At 44.4% G+C, this 17,625-nt stretch overlaps 1 protein-coding gene across 1 annotated transcript in view; it reads right to left on the bottom strand.

Annotated features, from left to right (window-relative positions):
• The window catches only part of B3GNT6 (UDP-GlcNAc:betaGal beta-1,3-N-acetylglucosaminyltransferase 6), an 89,077-nt gene extending 71,452 nt beyond the window's left edge, over positions 1 to 17,625 (bottom strand). The window contains exons 1-2 of the mRNA XM_058306019.1: positions 16,703 to 17,625; positions 14,886 to 16,241 (exon numbers count right to left, since the gene is read on the bottom strand). The gene's annotated coding sequence lies outside the window, so the exon portion shown is untranslated. The remainder of the gene's footprint in view (positions 1 to 14,885; positions 16,242 to 16,702) is intronic.

The following is a 17,625-nucleotide window of genomic DNA, read 5'->3' as shown; positions in this document are numbered from 1 at the left end:
TGGGTGTGTGGACCTCTTGCCAGCATTCCCACGGTGGTCTCTCTCTTTTTTCCCCTGGGGTCCCATTTGTCTGCAGCATTACTCGGCAGCCTGTGTTCTGCCCTGGTCTCTGCAGACTCGGTTCCCTGTGCCTAGATTTGTGTAGGGTCCTACCTGGCTGCTGATAGTGGCTCTGGATCTGTGTCCACAGATACAGAGAGGGACCAGGACTTGCTGCCTTGGAGGACTCCCAAGCTGCGCAAGACCAAGTAAGGGGGAAGGATGTGGGTCAGTGGGTCCAGGATGGGAACTTCCTCCTTGGTTTAATAGACTATCTTCCCTTTTCTTCAATTCAGGTTTTGTGGCGTCTTCTCCAGTCTCTGTTATCCTCCAGCACTCTGCGCAATTGGGAATTGTCCTTTTATTAGCTGACTCTGAGGGAAGACTTTTCCAGGGGATGTCTTATTTCACCACATTGATGATGACATCTTTTCCTAAGCAGTAAATTCTTGAACAGGCAATGGATCAAAACAGAAATCACCCAGAAATTACAAATATCTTGAGACAAATTAAAATGAAAGCAAGACATATCCAAATTTATGGAAACAGCAAAGGCAATGCAGAGAGGGAAATTCTTAGCTGTAAAAGCTTATATTAAAAAGAACTCAAATCAGTAACCTAACCTCACACCTGGAGGAACTAGAAGAGCAAACTAAACCCCAAGTGAGCACATGGAGGAAATAAATATTATGGTAGAAAAAAATGAAACAATGATAAGAAAAAAACAATAGAGAAAATAAATGAAACCAAAAGGTTGTTTTTTGAGAAGATATAAAAGTCACAGAATTTTAGCCAGCCTGACAAAAAAGTGAGAGGACACAACTGAAATTAGAAATGGAAGGGGGAACATTACTGACCACAAAGCAATATGAGGCTACTCTAAGCACTTATATGTAAACAAATTAAATAACCTAAATAAAATGGACAAATTGCTAGAAACAAATAAATTACTTGATTTGAATCAAGAAAAACAGAAGGCCATAACAGACCAATAACAAGAAAAGAGATAGAGTCCATAATAAAAACAACAGCCAATAAAGAAAAGCCTGGGACAAGATGCCTTCACTGATGAATGAATGTTACCCAATACTCTAAGAAAAATTAATACCAATCCTACTCATACTCTTCCAATAAATTGAAGAAGAGGGAACACTTCCTACCCCATTCTGTGAGGCCAGCATCACCCAAAGCCAGGCAAAGATACCACAAGGGAAAGACATTAAAGACCAATATCCCAGGAAGCTGATGTGGCTCAAGCAATTGAACTCCTGCCTACCACACAGAGGGTCCCAGGTTCGGTTCTCATTGCCTCCTGGAGAAGACAAGCAAGACAGCTAGTTGGCATGACAGGCAGGCACAGCAAACTGATGCAACAAGATGATGCAAGAAGGAGACACAAAGAGGAAATACAATGAGAGACACAACAAAGCAGGGAGCTGAGGTGGCTCAAGTGATTGACCACCTCTCTCCCACTTGAGAGGTCCCAGGTTCACTTCCTGGTGCCTCCTAAACAGAAGACAGGCAGACAGAGAGAGCACACAGAGAATGGATGCAGAGAGCAGATAGCAAGAGCAAATGAGGGAAGGGGATTAAAAAAAAAGACCAATATTCCTTATGTACACAGAGGCAACCCCCCCCCCCCAAATACTAGCATACTGAATCCAACAGCACATTAAAAGAATTATAACCCATAATCAAGTGGGATTTAACTAGGTATGCAAGGGTGGTTTAACACAAGAAAATCAGTTATATCACATTTATAGGAAAAGAGGGGAAAAAATCCACATGGTCATTTCAGTTGATAAAGAAAAGCATTTGACAAAATCCAGCACCCCTCCTTTATAAAATTACTCAGAAAACTAGGAAGAGATAGAAACTTCTTCAACATATAAAGGCATATCCAAAAACCCACAACTAACATTATATTCAATGGTGAAAGAATAACAGCTTTCTCCCTAAGATATGGAACAAGACAAGGATGCCCACTATCATCACTGTTATTCAACATTGTACTGGAAGTTTAGCCAGAGCAGATAGGTAAGAAAAAGAAATAAAAGACATCCAAAGTAGAAGGGAGAAGTAAAGCTTTCTCTATTTGCAGTTGTCATGATCCTATAATAGAAAATCCCAAAAACTACAACAAAGCTACAAGAACTAATAAACAAATTGAGCAAAGTGGTGATGTACAAGATGAACATGGAAGAATCAGTAGTCTTTACACTAATAATTAGCAATCTAAGGATGAAATAAAAAAATTCCATTTTCAATCGCAACTAAAAGAATCAAATATTTAGGAATTAATTTAACCAAGGATGTAAAGGACTTGTATGGAGAAGACTAAAAAACATTGCTTAAAAATAAAGAAGACTTAAATAAATGGAAGGGCATTCTGTTTTCATGGATTGGAAGACTAAATATCATTAAGATGTCAGTTCTTCCCAAAATTTATTTACATATTTCAAGCAATTCCAGACAAAATTCCAACAGCCTACTTTGAAGAAATGGAAAAGTCAATTATCCAATTTATTTGGAAGTGTATGGGGCCCCATATATCCACAAACATCTTTTTAAAAAAGAGCAAAGTTAGAGGACTTACGCTTCCTGACTTTCAAGCTTATTACAAAGCTAAAGTTGTCAAACTGCATGGTACTGGCACAATGATAGATATATCAACCAATGAAAATGAACTGAAAATTGCAAAATAGACTCTCACATCTATGACCACTTGATTTTTGACAAGGCTGCCAAGTCCACTCAACTGGGAAAGAACAATCTCAACAGATGGTGCTGGGAGAACTGGATATCCCTGTGCAAAAGAGTTAAGGAGAACCTCTATCTCACACCTATACAAAAATTGACTAAAATAGCTTAAAGACCTAAATATAAGAACCAGGACTATAAAGCTCTTTGAAGAAAATGTAGGGAAGCATGTTCAGGATCTTGTGTTAGGAAGTGGTTTCTTAGACTTTACACCCAAAGCACAAGTAACAAAAGCAAAAATAAATCAAAGGGACCTAATCAAAATTAAAAACTTTTGTGCATCAAAGGATTTTATCATGTAAGTGAAAGACAGACCACTCAATGGGAGAAAATATTTGAAAACCACATATCCAATAAGAGTTTAATATTCAGAATTTATAAAGAAATCCTACAACTCAACAATAAAAAGAAGCAACCCAATTAAAAATGGACCAAAAAAAGGGGTGGAGCCAAGATGGCAGCCGAGTAAGGAGCTCCTGGAGTCAGCTCCTGAATCGGGGCAGTTGGTGGTCACCCAGAGCTACCTAAAGCACCTTTTGGAGGACCCAGGAGACCAGAGGAGTATCCTGCAACATCCTTCGCAGTGTGGAAGGAGGAGACTTCCCATCTGTACAGAGGAATCGTGAGTAGAGCACTCCATGCTGCAGAGGTCGGTGCCTGTGGTGTGCAAACTGCCTTGGGAGCTATTCTGTGGTTGGAGTTGAAGTTCCATTTCCCCCAATAAAAACGGGAGGAAGACACGGTGTGGCACCAACTTCAGCTACTGATAAGTGGATTCAGCGGGCTGAAGCAGAATCCTAGGAACAACTAAACTCTGAGCTTGTCCAAGTCAGAGGAAAGCCGGTGGCCGCCATTCTGACTCTGCCTCAGGCATGAGGGGAAGCGGCGCTGACTGAAAATCACAGTGCTTGTAAGGACCGGATTCTTTCCACCCAGGTTGGATCACAGGTCTAGCCTAAACCCCAGTCCCACCTCCAGCAGGGAGGAAGCTGGGGGGACCTGCACCACCTCTCCGGGAAGCTACAAGCCATGCTGCAGAGGCTGGTGCCCATCCTACTTTAGGGACACAAGCCACCTCAGGAGCTATTCTGTGGCAGAGTTGGAAGCTCCAGTTCCCATAAACAGGGGAGGAAGAGACTGTTGTCCACTAACCTCAGCTACTGATCTCTGGACTTGGTTGGCTAAAGTATAATCTTAGAGACAGCTGGGGTCTGAGCATGTCCAAGCAGGAAAGAGTCTGGTAGTGGCCATCTTGATCCTGTCCCCCTGCATGAGAGGAAGCCAGGCTGACTGAAATCCAGTGAAGTTAGGGACGGGCTTCTTTCCACCAAGATCAGAGTGCAGCCCTAGCCTAGGCTCCAGCCCCACCTCCAGCACAGAGGTAGCTGGTGGACCTGCACCAGGATCTCCATAACCTCGGCCTCTCCGGGCAATGGCAGGAGTTTTCAGCCCACACAAACAGGTTTGTTGAGTGTCTTTGAGCCCATCTCCACCTCTGTCCCCTCACAGGATAGGAGGGGGCTGGTGTTCCCTCAACCTCTCAGGGCAATTTCAGGCTGTTTGGGGCTGCACAAGCCTGACTGTTGGGCACCTGTGGCTCCACCTCCATCCCCAACAGGACAAGTGACCGACTGTGTTTGCCCAGCCTCTCTGGGTAACTGCAGGTGCTTTGGCCCACACAGTCTGGTCTGGTGGGTACTTGTGGACCTACCCTCACCCCCCAAAAGGAAGGAAGGGGGCTGGTCTTCCACAGCCTTTTTGGGTAACAGGAGACCTTCGGCCTGCATGGACTGGGCTATTGGAAGCCTATGAGTCCACCCCCACCCCCAACAGGATAGGAGGGTTCTGGTGTCTCCACAGCCTCTCTGGACAATGGTGGGTACTGTCAGCCAACAGGGACGGAACTGTCAGGTGCCTATGGATCCAACCCCATGCCGTAAGAAGATAGAAGGGGGCTGGTGTTTCCTCAGCCTCACCAGGCAATGGCAGATATTCTTGGCCTAAAGGGACTGAACTGTTGAGCACCCATAGAACCACCCACACTATCCAACAGAATAGGAAGAGGCTGGTGCTTCCTCAGCCTCTCTGGGCAACAGTGGGTACTTTCAGCCTACAGGGACTGAACTGTTGAGCATTTGTGGTTCTGTTCCCACCTCTAAAGGGCAGAAGGGACAGTACTCCCTCAGCCTCTCAGAGCAACTGCAGGTGTATTTGGCCCACAGAGATTATAGTTTTGGGCACTCCAGAGGGTTCATTCCCCCCAGTAGGGAGAGGGTCTGGTGCTACATCAGTTTACGTGAGTCATTGTGGTCATTTTGGACCCAGACAGCATAGATTGCTGACCAAATCTATAGCTTCATCCCTGCCTAAGGAAGGGGAGGAAGGAGTGTGAACCTTCATCAATCTCTCTAGGTGAGTACAGAGTCTTGTTTTGCCCAACTTGGATTATTATACACAGCTGCAGCTCTGTCCCAACCCCTGACAAAGGAGAAAGGTGGGAGAAGCTTTATCACTTCCTGGAGCAAGGTGGGTAGCTGCAGCCTCCATAGCTTACAGCACCAACTAATCCTTGGCTCCTACTACACAACCAGCAAGAGAGAAAGATAAGAAATCCCTAAACTAAAGGGAGAAACTTCACCCAGAATAAATACATCTAGCCAGCCAGATACAGAAATGCCAACATAAAATTACAATCCATACCAAGAAACTGGAAGGGAAGGCCCAATTAAAGGAACAAGATAAGCCAGCAGATGACATAAAGGAGTTGAGACAACTAATCTTAGATGTTCAAACAAATCTTAATAAATTCAATAAGATGGCTAAAGAGATTAAGGATATTAAAAAGACATTGGATGGAAAGTGGATGTGGCTCAACTGATAGAGCATCCGCCTACCATATAGGAGGTCCAGGTTTTGATACCCAGGTCTTCCTGGCCCATGTGGTGAGCTGGCCCATGCACAGTGCTGCCATGCACAGGAGTGCTGTGCCACACAGGGGTGTCCCCTGCATAGGGGAGCCCCAAGTGCGAGGAGTACACACCACAAGGAGAGCTGCCCCACATGAAAAAAGTGCAGCCCACCCAGTAGTGGCACTGCACACACAGAGAGCTGACACAGCAAGATGACACAACAAAAAAGAGACAGTTTCCCAGTGCCACCTGACAATACAAGTGGACACAGAAGAACACACAGAGACACAGAGAGCAGATAATTGGTGGGGCGGGGAAGGGGAGAGAAATAAATAAAAAATAAATCTTAGAAAAAAAAACAACCTAGGGACTGAATAACACAGTGAACCCAGAGGCAGTTGAGAATGGTGGTTAAGGGTACAAATGCAAGAGAGTCCTTCTGTTAGCTAGAGCAGATGTACATCACTATTGCAGGGCAATGGGAATATGGAGAAGCATGGGAAAACTACAGTTGGTGTGACCTATAGACTGTGGTAAACAGCAATACTATAATATTCTTGCATCAGTCCCAAAGCTGTACTGTGTTGATAATGGAGGTGTATGGAAAAAGTGTGCTAAATGTACACTATGGACCATGATTGGTGGTAACAGTCTGATGATATTGTCTCCTAATCTGTAACAAATGTTCCACCAGGGTGTGGAGTTGTATGGGAAATCTACACATCTATATGATTGTTTTGCAAGTTCACAATATCTGTAACAAAAATATATTTAACAAAATAATAATATGAGTTGGGGGGGAAAATACACCAAATGTAAGATAAGGACTATAGTCGGTAGTAATATTTTGATGATCTCTTGCATAGTTTGTAACAAATGTTTCACAACAATGCAAAGAGTTGGTGGAGGGGTAATGTATGAGACCCCTGTGTGATGTTATGTATGTTTATTTTGTAAATTCACAATCTTTGCTATAAACTTATTGTTTATGCATGTTCATGTATGAATGACATACCTCAATAAGGTATACCATATCCCTCAATAAGGGAGGGAGGGAGGGAGGGAGGGAGGCGGGCTAGAAAATTTCAAGTATTGCAGAGGCTGTGGAGAAATAGGAACACTCATTCTTTGCTGGTGGGAATGTAAAATGGTGCAGCTGCTGCTGTAGACTTTTTGGCAGTTCCTCAGGAAGCTAAGCATAGAACTACCATATGATCTGGCATTTCCTCTACTAGGTATATACCCAAGAGAATCAAAAGCAGGGACTCAGGCAGATATTTGCCCTTTGATGTTCACAGCGGCATTATTCACAATTGCTAAAACATGTAAGCAACCCAAGTGTCCATCAGCCAAAGAAAGGATAAATAAAATGTGACATATACATACAGTGGAACATGTTCAGCAGTATAAAGGAATGAAGTTCTGATACGTGCGACAACGTGGATGAACCCCGAAGACACTACCCCGAGTGAAATAAGCCAGACATTAAAGGGCAACTACTGCATGCTCTCACCGGTATGAAATAATTTGAATAAGCAAAGTCATTGCGTTAGAATCTAGAATATTGGTTATAGGGGGCTGGTAACCCTATTTATGCTTAATTTGTATAGGATTTCTATTTAGGTTGATCGTAGAGTTTTGGATATGGATAATAGTGAGGGTAGCACATGACTGTGAGTTTAACAGCACTAAGTTATATAAGTGAATGTGATTAAAAGAAGAAATTTTACATCAAATATATGTTACTAGAATAAAAATTAAAAACATAGGACTGTGTAACACAGTGAACCTATTATAAACAATGGACTATAGTTTATTGTACAAGTACAAAAATATTCTTTCATGAATTATAGCAAATGTGCCACACTAATACAAGGTATTAATAATAGTGGTATATGGGAAAAAGTATACCTAATGTAAATTATGGACTATATTTAGTGGTACAGTTTAATATTCTTGCATTGATTGTAACAAAGGAACCACACCAATGTAAAGTGTCAACAACGGGGATATTGGAATGCCATAACTTTTACAATATTTCTGTAAACCTACAACTTCTCTAATTTAAAAAAAAATAGAGAAAGCCACAGGGAGGAACGGGAAGCAGGAAGTTAGAGGAACGTGGAAGAGAAAGGAGAGGAGCCCAAGGATTGCTGGGCAGCCAGGACACTGCTGACCCGGGGTGAAGCAGGCCTCTGGCCTCTGAAACTGTGAGCCAGTGAATTCCTGCTAAGTCAAAAAAGGGGGTATTGTTAACTTTCCACATATTTGTAAATTTTCCAGTTCTCTGTTATTGTTGTTGGGGAAGATCCTTCATATGATTTCAATCATTTAAAGAAAATGATCCATGGGTATTACGGAAGAATGTATATTTTATGTGTTGGGTATGTGTTCTATGTATATTAGTGGGTTGGTTTATAGTTTTTCAAGCCCTCTATTTCCCTGTTCTTCTCTCTAGTTGTTTTATCCACCATGCAGAGTGGTGCATTGGCCTCCTATTATTAATGTAGAACTATCTGTTTCTCCCTTCAAATCTGCCAGTATTTGTTTCTAATATTTTGGGGCTTTGGTGTTAGGTGCATACATAAAATTATTTTATTCTCCTGATGAATTGACACCTTTTATCAATATATAGTGCCCTTCTTACCATTTTTTAAAGTGTGTTTTCTCTGATATTTGTATAGTCACACCAAGTCTCTTTTAGTTACTGTTTGCATGGAATATTTTTCCATCCTTTCAATTTCAACCTACTTGTATCTTTAAATTTAAGGTGAATCTCTCGTAAACAGCAAAATAATAGTTGGGTCATGATTTTCTATCCATTCTGCCACTCTCTGCCTTTTGAATGGAGAGTTTAACCCACGTGGTAGCTCTTGCCTTGTGCACATCCCATTGCACTCTTATCCTGACTTCTGTGGTCATTTTGTGTATTTTTGCATTTTTCCCCCATCATGGGTCCTATAAGCAGTGATAGTGCTGAACAGAAAAGAAAATTACTTCATGCCACCATTGAGCAAAAGGAAGAAATAATAGGCAAACATGTGAGTGGTGTTCACATCACGCTAGGGGATATGGTGCGCCTAGAACAATGGTCTCCACCGTTAAGAATAAAGAAGCGACAAAAAAGGCTCATGTTGTGAAAGGCGTTAAAGCAGTAACAAAGCCAGTCCCCAAACACTCGAGAAAGTTGAAAAGCTGTTATTAATTTGGGTAAACGAGAAGCAGTTAGCGGGCAACAGTGCATCAGAAGCCGTGATATGTGAAAAAATGACGGTGCTGCAGGCGGAGCTTTTGAAAAATAACTGGAACCGAGTGATGAGGGTGTTGAAGTTTTTAGGGCCAGCCTCGGCTGGTTTGATGATTTTAAAAAGAGGCCTGGCATTTATAGGGTTGTGAAAGCATGGTGAGCAGCCCGTGCTAATAAAAAGGCTGCTGATGAATTCGTCAGTGAACTTCAAGACTATGTAGAGGCTGAGGTTTTATTCCCCACAAGGTTTTTAACTGAATACCTGACGGGCAAGTGCCCGATGTTCTATTGGAGGGGGACTCCCCTTCCCAGCCACACTCCATGTGACCTCTCCTCCTCACCACTCTCCTCCCACCACCCCATTAGGCCATGACTCTTCTCAGTACAGGTGAAGTAAAGTTTTTATTTTATTTGATCTAAGTATTTATTAATTTTTAGGTTTAGTTCTCATAAAGTAATGATATGCAACCCTATCTTTTTTACATATTTCCTTAAAAATGTGCATTGTCTTTCATTTGGGAACACATTAAATTTATTTACATTATTCCTTATGGGAAAAATTTGTTTAGAACTCGTTGTTTTTAGTACTCATCGTGCCTCCCAGAACCAAATTAACAACAAGTACTGAGGTACCACTGTACTCATTTTCATTAAATTTGGGAAGTTTTCAGCCATTATTTTTAAAAAATATTCTCTCTGCCTCTATCTTCCTTTTCATCCTGGCACTCCAATAATGCATATATTGGTATACTTAATGGTGTCCCATAGGCTTATTTTTTTTAAAATTTATTCTCCACCCCAGATAGGTCCACCTGTTTTGCTTGTTTCTGCTTGCTGTTTGCTTGTTGCCTTTGCTCATTGTTTTTCTTTAGGAAGCACCAGGAACCAAACCTGGGACGTCCCATGTGGGAGGCAGGTGTTCAATTGCTTGAGTCACATCTGTTCTCTGCTCATTTGTTTTTGCTCATTGTCTACTTGTTGTTTGCTCATTGTCTGTTCCTTGGTTTTGCTTGTTGTCTGGTCATTGTTTTTGTCTGATGTCTACTTATCTTCTTTAGGAGGCACCAGGAACTGAACCCAGGACCACCCACGGAGGTGGGTGCCCAACTGCTTGAGCCACATTCGTTCCCTTACATTCTTTTAGGCTTGGTTCACTTTTCTTCATTCTTTTTCTTTTCTTTTCTTTTTGTTCCTTAAACAGAACAATTTCAATCATCATATCTCCAAGTTCACTGATTCTTTCTTCTGCTAGCTTCAAGCTGCTGTTGAACCTCTCTAGGGAATTTTAAAATAAAAGATCACCTGTTTGTGATCTTCAGCTCCAGTATTTCTGTTTGATTCCTTTTTATAATTTTTATTTCTTTGTCAGTAGATTTATTGTAGTCATAAATTGCTTCTCCTGATATCCTTTCGTTCTTTGTGTTTTCCTTTAACTCTGAGCATATTTAAGACCTTTTTTAAAAGTCATTGTCTGGTATGTCCAAAGTCTGATCTTCTTCATTGGTGGTTTCTGATGTTTTATCTTGGTCCTTTGGACGGGCCATCCTTTCTTGTTTTTTTGTATGCCTTGTAATCTTTTGTTGCAAACTGTACATTTTAATATTTTAAGTCATTAACTCTGGAATTTAGTCACTGATATGTTTCTTCTTTAAGTTTATATTCAGCTAGTGATATGACAGAGATATCCTTGAATGCTGACAAAAACACAGTACAAAAATATCCTTCCACAGTCTTGCTGATTGGCTCTAGGTTGGCTGCTGCTGTCCTTCAGAGGTTAGTCCTCCTAACATTGAACCTGAAGAGCAGCCCAAGGCAAAAGCGTAGGGTCCTCTCTGGTCTTTTCTGAGCCTGTGTCTTGTCCTGGGCATGTGCTAATGACCTTAGGCATTCTCCTGTTGCCATGAATCTGAATGCCCCTTCTTCCTATGAAATAATCTTTCTTCCAAGTCCCCATTTCCAGGTGCTTTATCTTATCACCTAATGCCAGTAATACTTTGTCCCAGGTTGCTGTGATTCTATTGTTTCTTATACTTATTGAGCTGTCTGCAAGCTGCTTCTGCATGCAGGGCGGGCTCTGGGACAGGTAACCAGAGCTGAGCGTCCTGGTTCACTCCTTTAGGCTGTCACCAGACAGATACAGACATACGTGCACCCCAGTGTGTGCACAGGATTACTCTGCTCCCTTCCGAACTGGGGCCGGGAATTCGAACTGAGAGCATAGGCTGGCCCCACATCGAGCTGGTGAGGCCATGGCGGGAGGGACGGTAACAGGACCATGAGGTTTTTCTACCATTTTCAAGTTGCCTTTCATCTTTATTTGACACTCACCCAATTACTTCACCCCTGACGTGATTTTTGGAGCCCTAAGAAAGATTGTTCTGTCAGGTTTCTCTAGTTGTTTGAAAGATTCTTTGGGAAGCCAGAATCCTGGGGCGTCACTCTGCCATCTTGGCGACATCTCTGTCAGCCGTTCTTAGTGGGAGGGCTGTGGCTCTGTCCCAGGTACTCTTTTCACCTTTGTCAAGAACGACCTACTGCACTGTTATGACCCCCAAAGCCATATGTCCAATCAGCTGCCTGTTACTTAACCATTCCAGGTGGCTGCCCACAGCCACAATGGGTACAACCTGAGCCTTCATCTTCTCCCCAGAGTTTCTCCAGTGTGTCACTATCCACCACGTCGTTCAAGCCCAGAACCTTGATTAGTTCACTTCTCTTCCTCATCCCCCTCCACCCAGGCCTGGCCAATTCTACCTCCTAAATATTTCATCAATCTCTCTACTTCGAGTCCCACGACCAGCAGGCTAATCTAAGCTAGCATCTCATGCTTAGATGAAACAGCCTGTCTACTGGTCTTCCCAAACCCTTTCTTGCTCTCAGCCGATCCCTCTTCTCTCATAGCTAGAGGATTCGTATGACATTCCGCCTGCCCTTTTCCTGAGCTTCGCACTATGATCTCAGACACCAAACCTCTTCCTACCTTGAGATCTTGCCACCTGCTGTTCTCTGGCCTGAATTGACCTTCCCCTCTTTCCTTTGCCTTCTTAACACCTCTTTCTCCTCCAGGGCCATGTGACAAGGTATATCCTTGGGGGGAAGCTTTAATGAAGCCCAAAGGAGACCAGTTCCCTGTCAGACATTCCCAGAGCATTATTTGTTTAAAGTTTATCTTCCTTACTAGTCTGCAAGTGTTTTGAAGGCAGAATCACATCTGTGTGATTCACCATTGTATCCCCAAGCCCCTGCTCAAGGTCTGGCATTGGGAAGGAAGGAAATGTAGTGGTGGTACATGCTGATCGTCTGGCTTCAAATTCCGCCTCCACCACTTTCCACTTGCATGATGATGAGCATATTTATTTAAGCTCTCTAATACCTACTCTTAAGAGTAATCATGAGGTCACATGATGATATGTCTATAGAATTTAGCGTTGTACTTGGAACATAATAAATGTTGAGTAAATATTAGCTATTGATTGTCATAAGGGTCTATGGCAGTTTGAGATTATTTTATGAATCCCAAAAAGAAAGGTTATGTTTGTGAGTTAATCGGTTCCTCTGGGTGTGATACCCTTTGACTGCATTAAATTCAGCTGAGGGGCCTTTGATTAGATGCCTAAGGCTTTTGATTCGATTAGTCAGTGGGCATGAATCGGCTGAGCTCCCTCCGCCCCCTTGCTGGGTCTGATGTAAATGGACACTGCTGCAGGAAGACACACAGGAAGAGAGAGCTCTGTCATTTTTGATCCAGCCATGTGACAGACAGAAGAAGGTACAAACAGCTGAGGCCCCAGGGAGAGAGGAGGCATTTTGCCTCGCTTAAAGGGAAGAACAGCTGAGATTGATCTAGAACGCCTGGAAAGAAACAAGCCTTATGCCATGCGAGGACTGAAGGATCACGTAAGTATGACGCCTCCAGGCTGGGCGGAGCTCAAGAGGAAGACAAAGCCAGGAGGGAAGGAGAGGCCTCTCAGAGCCCAGCAGCCGTCTTGCTTCACCTCTTGGCAACGCACCAGAATCCACAACAGCCGACTTCGATTTGGCCTTGGGACTCTTTACCAGAAAGAAATACCCTTTATAAAAGTCAGCAGATTTCTGGTACTTTGCGTTGGCACCCCTTTGGCAGACTAATACAGTGTCAGTAAATATTTGTTGAATGAATGCTTCACCCACAGTATGTGCTCAAGAAAAATCTTCGGGGTGACTAATTTGCACACTGAATTGGATTGAATTGTGTTCTGTTGCTTGTGTACTGGGGTCCATACACAATGCCGAGCATCAGAATGGGCACAAAGCGGTCAGGTGTCCAGGGAAATAATGGCAGTGTTAACTACAAATAAACCTTGCTAAACTGCCAGTATAATTACTGAGCACCCATTAGAAATACCAGGTGTAGGTTTCTATGCCTCTTATTCCTGTGGCAGTGTTTAATGCACTGAGAAAAAGGGGCAGTAAGAGGAACTCAGCATAGTTTTATTTTATCATCACTCTATACTCAGTGCTGAGTCTTGTACTTGACACATTTAGAGCATGCAATAAATGTGTTTTTTTTAATGAGTGAAAGAATAAAAAGTGCATGATAATAGAATTTGGAATGACTTGAGCCCAGCTCTTCCTTTCATTAGCTGTGTGAATATGAAATTAGTTAACTTCTTGAATTTCCATTCCCTCACCTGAAAAATTGAGAAACTTTCATTCATTGAGAAACATTCATCTTTCAATGAAATAAGGAGCAAGAAAACAGTTTTGTGAATGCTAAAATGTCATGCAAATGCTAGTTAAAAAAACAACCACCACCTGAAATCATCCCCCTTAAATACTTTCTAGAAAGAAAAACAACTTCTGCCTCAATGGAACAGTAATGTAATTCTTGATTCGATGAAACTTACATCTCCTTTGATAAACCTAACCCAGAACCCTGGGTCTTGGACAGCTTTTCACATCCGTATTTTAAGGAGGGCCCAGGGATTGAACCCAGGACCTCGTACATGGGAAGCTCTGGCGGTTCCGCGCGGACAGCTTTTGCTGTGAGTCAGGGAGGCGCAGTCTTGCCGATTTGCTCTGGAACGCTGCAGTGTGTGCCCGGCCTGGGCCTTCACCTGCTGTGAACTTTGGCCATCCTCTGTGTGTCTGTTTCTTTGGATTCCGCCCTTTTCTTCAACCACTTCCAGGTTTCCTGGAACCCCCCACCTTAAGCTCTTGCAGCCTCTGCTGGCCTTGATCTCTCATCTCCCATGACTCACTCAGGGACCAGCTCCTCCTGCAAACTCCCTGGTAAGTCCTTCTTGATGCCACAGCTGCCAAGCGGCAGAATTGGCGCTAGAGGACAGACCTGCCCTTACTAATTCCGCAGCCCTCTGCAGCCTCAGGGCCCTCGCTTGGGGACCTTTGCCAAGTTGTCTCTCTCTGTGCCTCAGAGGAGCATGTGAGTTAATCCAGGGAAGGCCTTTTCAACCAGGCCCGGCACACAGGAAGAGGCTGAGAACATCGGCGCTTGCCCTGGGCTCACCCAGGAGTGTGCAGGGCGGTGTAAATCAAGTTCCTTCCTGATCCTCTGCCTCATGCACCACTCTCCACTGATAGGCCCCTTGCCTTTGCACTGCTGTCTGCTCTGCCTAGAACTCTCCCCCTTCTTTCCTCAGGAGGGACTTTGGTGCCCACAGATAGATGGCTGGGACACAGTTCCAGGCTCATCCACCAGCCCCCTGCCACCCAGGTCTTCCCGGGGGGCTGGATGCACAGGTGTGACATGCAGACAAACCTGGAGCCTTAGCCCAGGGGCTGCACAGGGTTGGCACAGTGGGCAATTCTTGTCCTGTTCCTTTCCTCTGGCCTCCCTCTGGTTCTAGGTTGGGGCTGTAAGGAGAGGGGAGGTGGGGGCTTGGAGAAAAGGTGTCGCCATCGCAAGGGAAGAAGCCCAAGCCCCAGCTTACCTTGCACGTCCGTGAGAGAGGAAGTAGACTGGAGCCAACCTTTAACAAAGGTTCATGTAGTGGAGTCCCACCCAGTAGACTTTGGTTTAGCTCAGTAGCTTTAAACCTGGCCAATCTGTGACGCCAGTCCTTGGGGGTGGGTGAAGAGGGGGAGGGAAGGCAGGAGCTACAAGTTTCCTTAACCAGCAGTGGCTACGTTTATCCTTGAAGGCTAAGCTCAAATCTCTATATTATTATTATTTTTTTTTTTTTGGCATTCATGTGTGTGGTAACAAATATATATGTATCATAAAATTTCCCATTTTAACTACTTTCAAGTATATGGTAATATATTGGTTACTTTCAAAATATTGTGCTACTGTTGCCATCATCCATTACCAAAACTTTCCCATAACCCCAACCTGAAACTCCACACCCAATAAGCATTAATGCCCCATTCCCCACCCTCACCCCTACTCCTGGTAGCCTGTACTCTTTTGCTCTATATATTCTAGTTATTTCATATAAGTGAGATCATGTAATATTTGTCCTTTTGTGTCTGGCTTATTTCGCCCATCATGATGTCTTCAAGTTTATCCATGCTGTGCAATGTCAAATGTCAACTCTTTAGGAGATTTTTTTTGACCCCTCCACCAATGGCTTTGTACTCTTCCAGCAATATACACCTATCCCTACCAAGACATTTTAATGCTGCTTTGCAATTATCACTTTTCCTTGCTAGATTGAGAGCATCATATGGGCAGGGGACATATTCTTTTGACATAGTATATGCTCAAAACTCTTTAGAGAAGTTGCACATGAAGTGTTCATACATGAGTACTTTCTAAACATAAAAATGGCATTTAAGTATCCTGAATTTTGCAAATGATAAATGGCTTCAACCCATTGCCACCATGAGTGGTTGGGACACAGAGATAAGTCAGATGCAGTTCTGGTGTTCAAAGAGATATCTCTTGAGAGAGAAGGTAATAAATAACTGTAAAGTGTGGAGAGCCGTGCAAAGTAGGCTCCAAGGTTCACAGGAAGATGTAGATAAAGAAGGAGGTGCCCCTGGGCAAGGTCATATGCTGAACAAAATATGTTGAGTATAGATAAAAATTCTAAGCACACTGTTGTGACCTCTCTAGGAAGGTTCTGCAGGAGCTGGGGGAGCCTGGGTGGGGAGATGGAGGGACACATCTGGACACATGCTCTGACTCATCTGTGGCCTTGAGCCATCACCCCATTGCCAGGCGGGGTCCGCGCAGACCAGAAAGTTGAAGTGGTTTTTCCTCAAGGCCGGAGAGCAGCGGGCGAGGGTCAAAATCTCTTGTAAATCCAACTCCTGGCCCAGCGCCTGTTCTGTCACACCTTTTCCTGAAAAAAAAAAAAAAAATGGGTGGGATAAACCCATTCCTTCTCCACCCTCAAGACAAACAGGCTCTGTGGACACAGGCGGGCACCTACTGGCCAGGAAGGGGAAGCAAGCTGGTCTGGAGCGAGGGGGTGGGCAGAGGCGCGAGCACCCGGCAGACCCAGGCCGACGGGAAAGCCATGCTACTTAGTCACACGCCACCCCAGGCATTAAGCCCTCAAGACGACCTGCATTTCACAGATACGAAATCCACGATTCAAAGCTCAGTGACGTGGCCGTAACCATGCAGCTGTCCCGAGCAGCCCCAGGATGCCCACTCGGGTCTTTGGCCGTAAGGGGATACCAGCACCCTGTCGGGATGACTGCTCCCCCATGCTGGGGAGGGGCCGCGTAGCCAGCTCTGCCAACAGCCACAACTGTCCCCAGCCCCCCGATCCCGAGGCCCTCACCCCAGCCTCCTTACCAAGTGACTGCTGGTTCTGCCTGGGCGGAGCTCCCCGTCCTTCACCTCTTCCTCCTAATCCCTACGTGGTTTGGTTTCCAGGATTGAGCTGAGGCCAGCTTCTCATCCCTAGTCTCATCCGCTCTCACAGGTCATTTAGCACGTACGCCCACGGGCCCCACTTGGCCGTCTTCAGCCCCGATCACTCATCTGAGCTCCAGACGCACATTTCTTCCTCCTCGAGCTCTCCACCGCGATGCCTCATGGAGACCATCCGCTCACCCTACCCCGGCTCACCTTATGACCCTCACCTCAGATCTGCTTCCGTTTCTCTCTGATGTATGAGCCTCTGTCTCCACGCCACTCTCCACACTCTCGTGTGCACTGCTGCATTCTCGCCCTAATCTTACATGGGACCCCTACATCCATGCTAGTCTCCTTTAAGCCATTCCCCATCATTTCAACAGCTTTCCAAATTCAAATTCTTAACCTGACTTTCAAGGCCTTCGTGACAGACACTTCTTGCTAGCTGCTGTCACATCCTCTTCCTTTCCGATTGCTCTCATCCTCCAGTTCTTGACACAGCTCGTCTTCAGGAAGTCTTCCCTGCCCCAGTCTCCTACGGCACTCAATACCTGCCTCCACGGCACTCAGACCAAATGGAACGGGCGCCTTCATTTGATAGACCCACGTTAGACTGTAAGTGCCACCACGGCAGGTGTCTGTCACCGCACACACACAGCTCTCCCAGGTTTGTTGAATGGCTGCCACAGCGCCGTGTGGTCCCCACGTGGTACGGCGTAAGAAATGAATCCTTTTCTTTTCCTGCATTCCTCACCTTTTCCTTTAGCAATCAAGCTCTATTTTGGGACTAGGCCACCTTACCAAGGGAGACAGGTCCTGCTCTCTCTCAACAGGACAGACTCTTATTCTGCATTCCAGTC

The sequence above is a fragment of the Dasypus novemcinctus genome, chromosome 10, assembly GCF_030445035.2.
Source record: "Dasypus novemcinctus isolate mDasNov1 chromosome 10, mDasNov1.1.hap2, whole genome shotgun sequence".
NCBI classification, from domain to species: Eukaryota; Metazoa; Chordata; class Mammalia; order Cingulata; family Dasypodidae; genus Dasypus; species Dasypus novemcinctus.
This window is presented reverse-complemented; position numbering and strand designations above follow the sequence as displayed.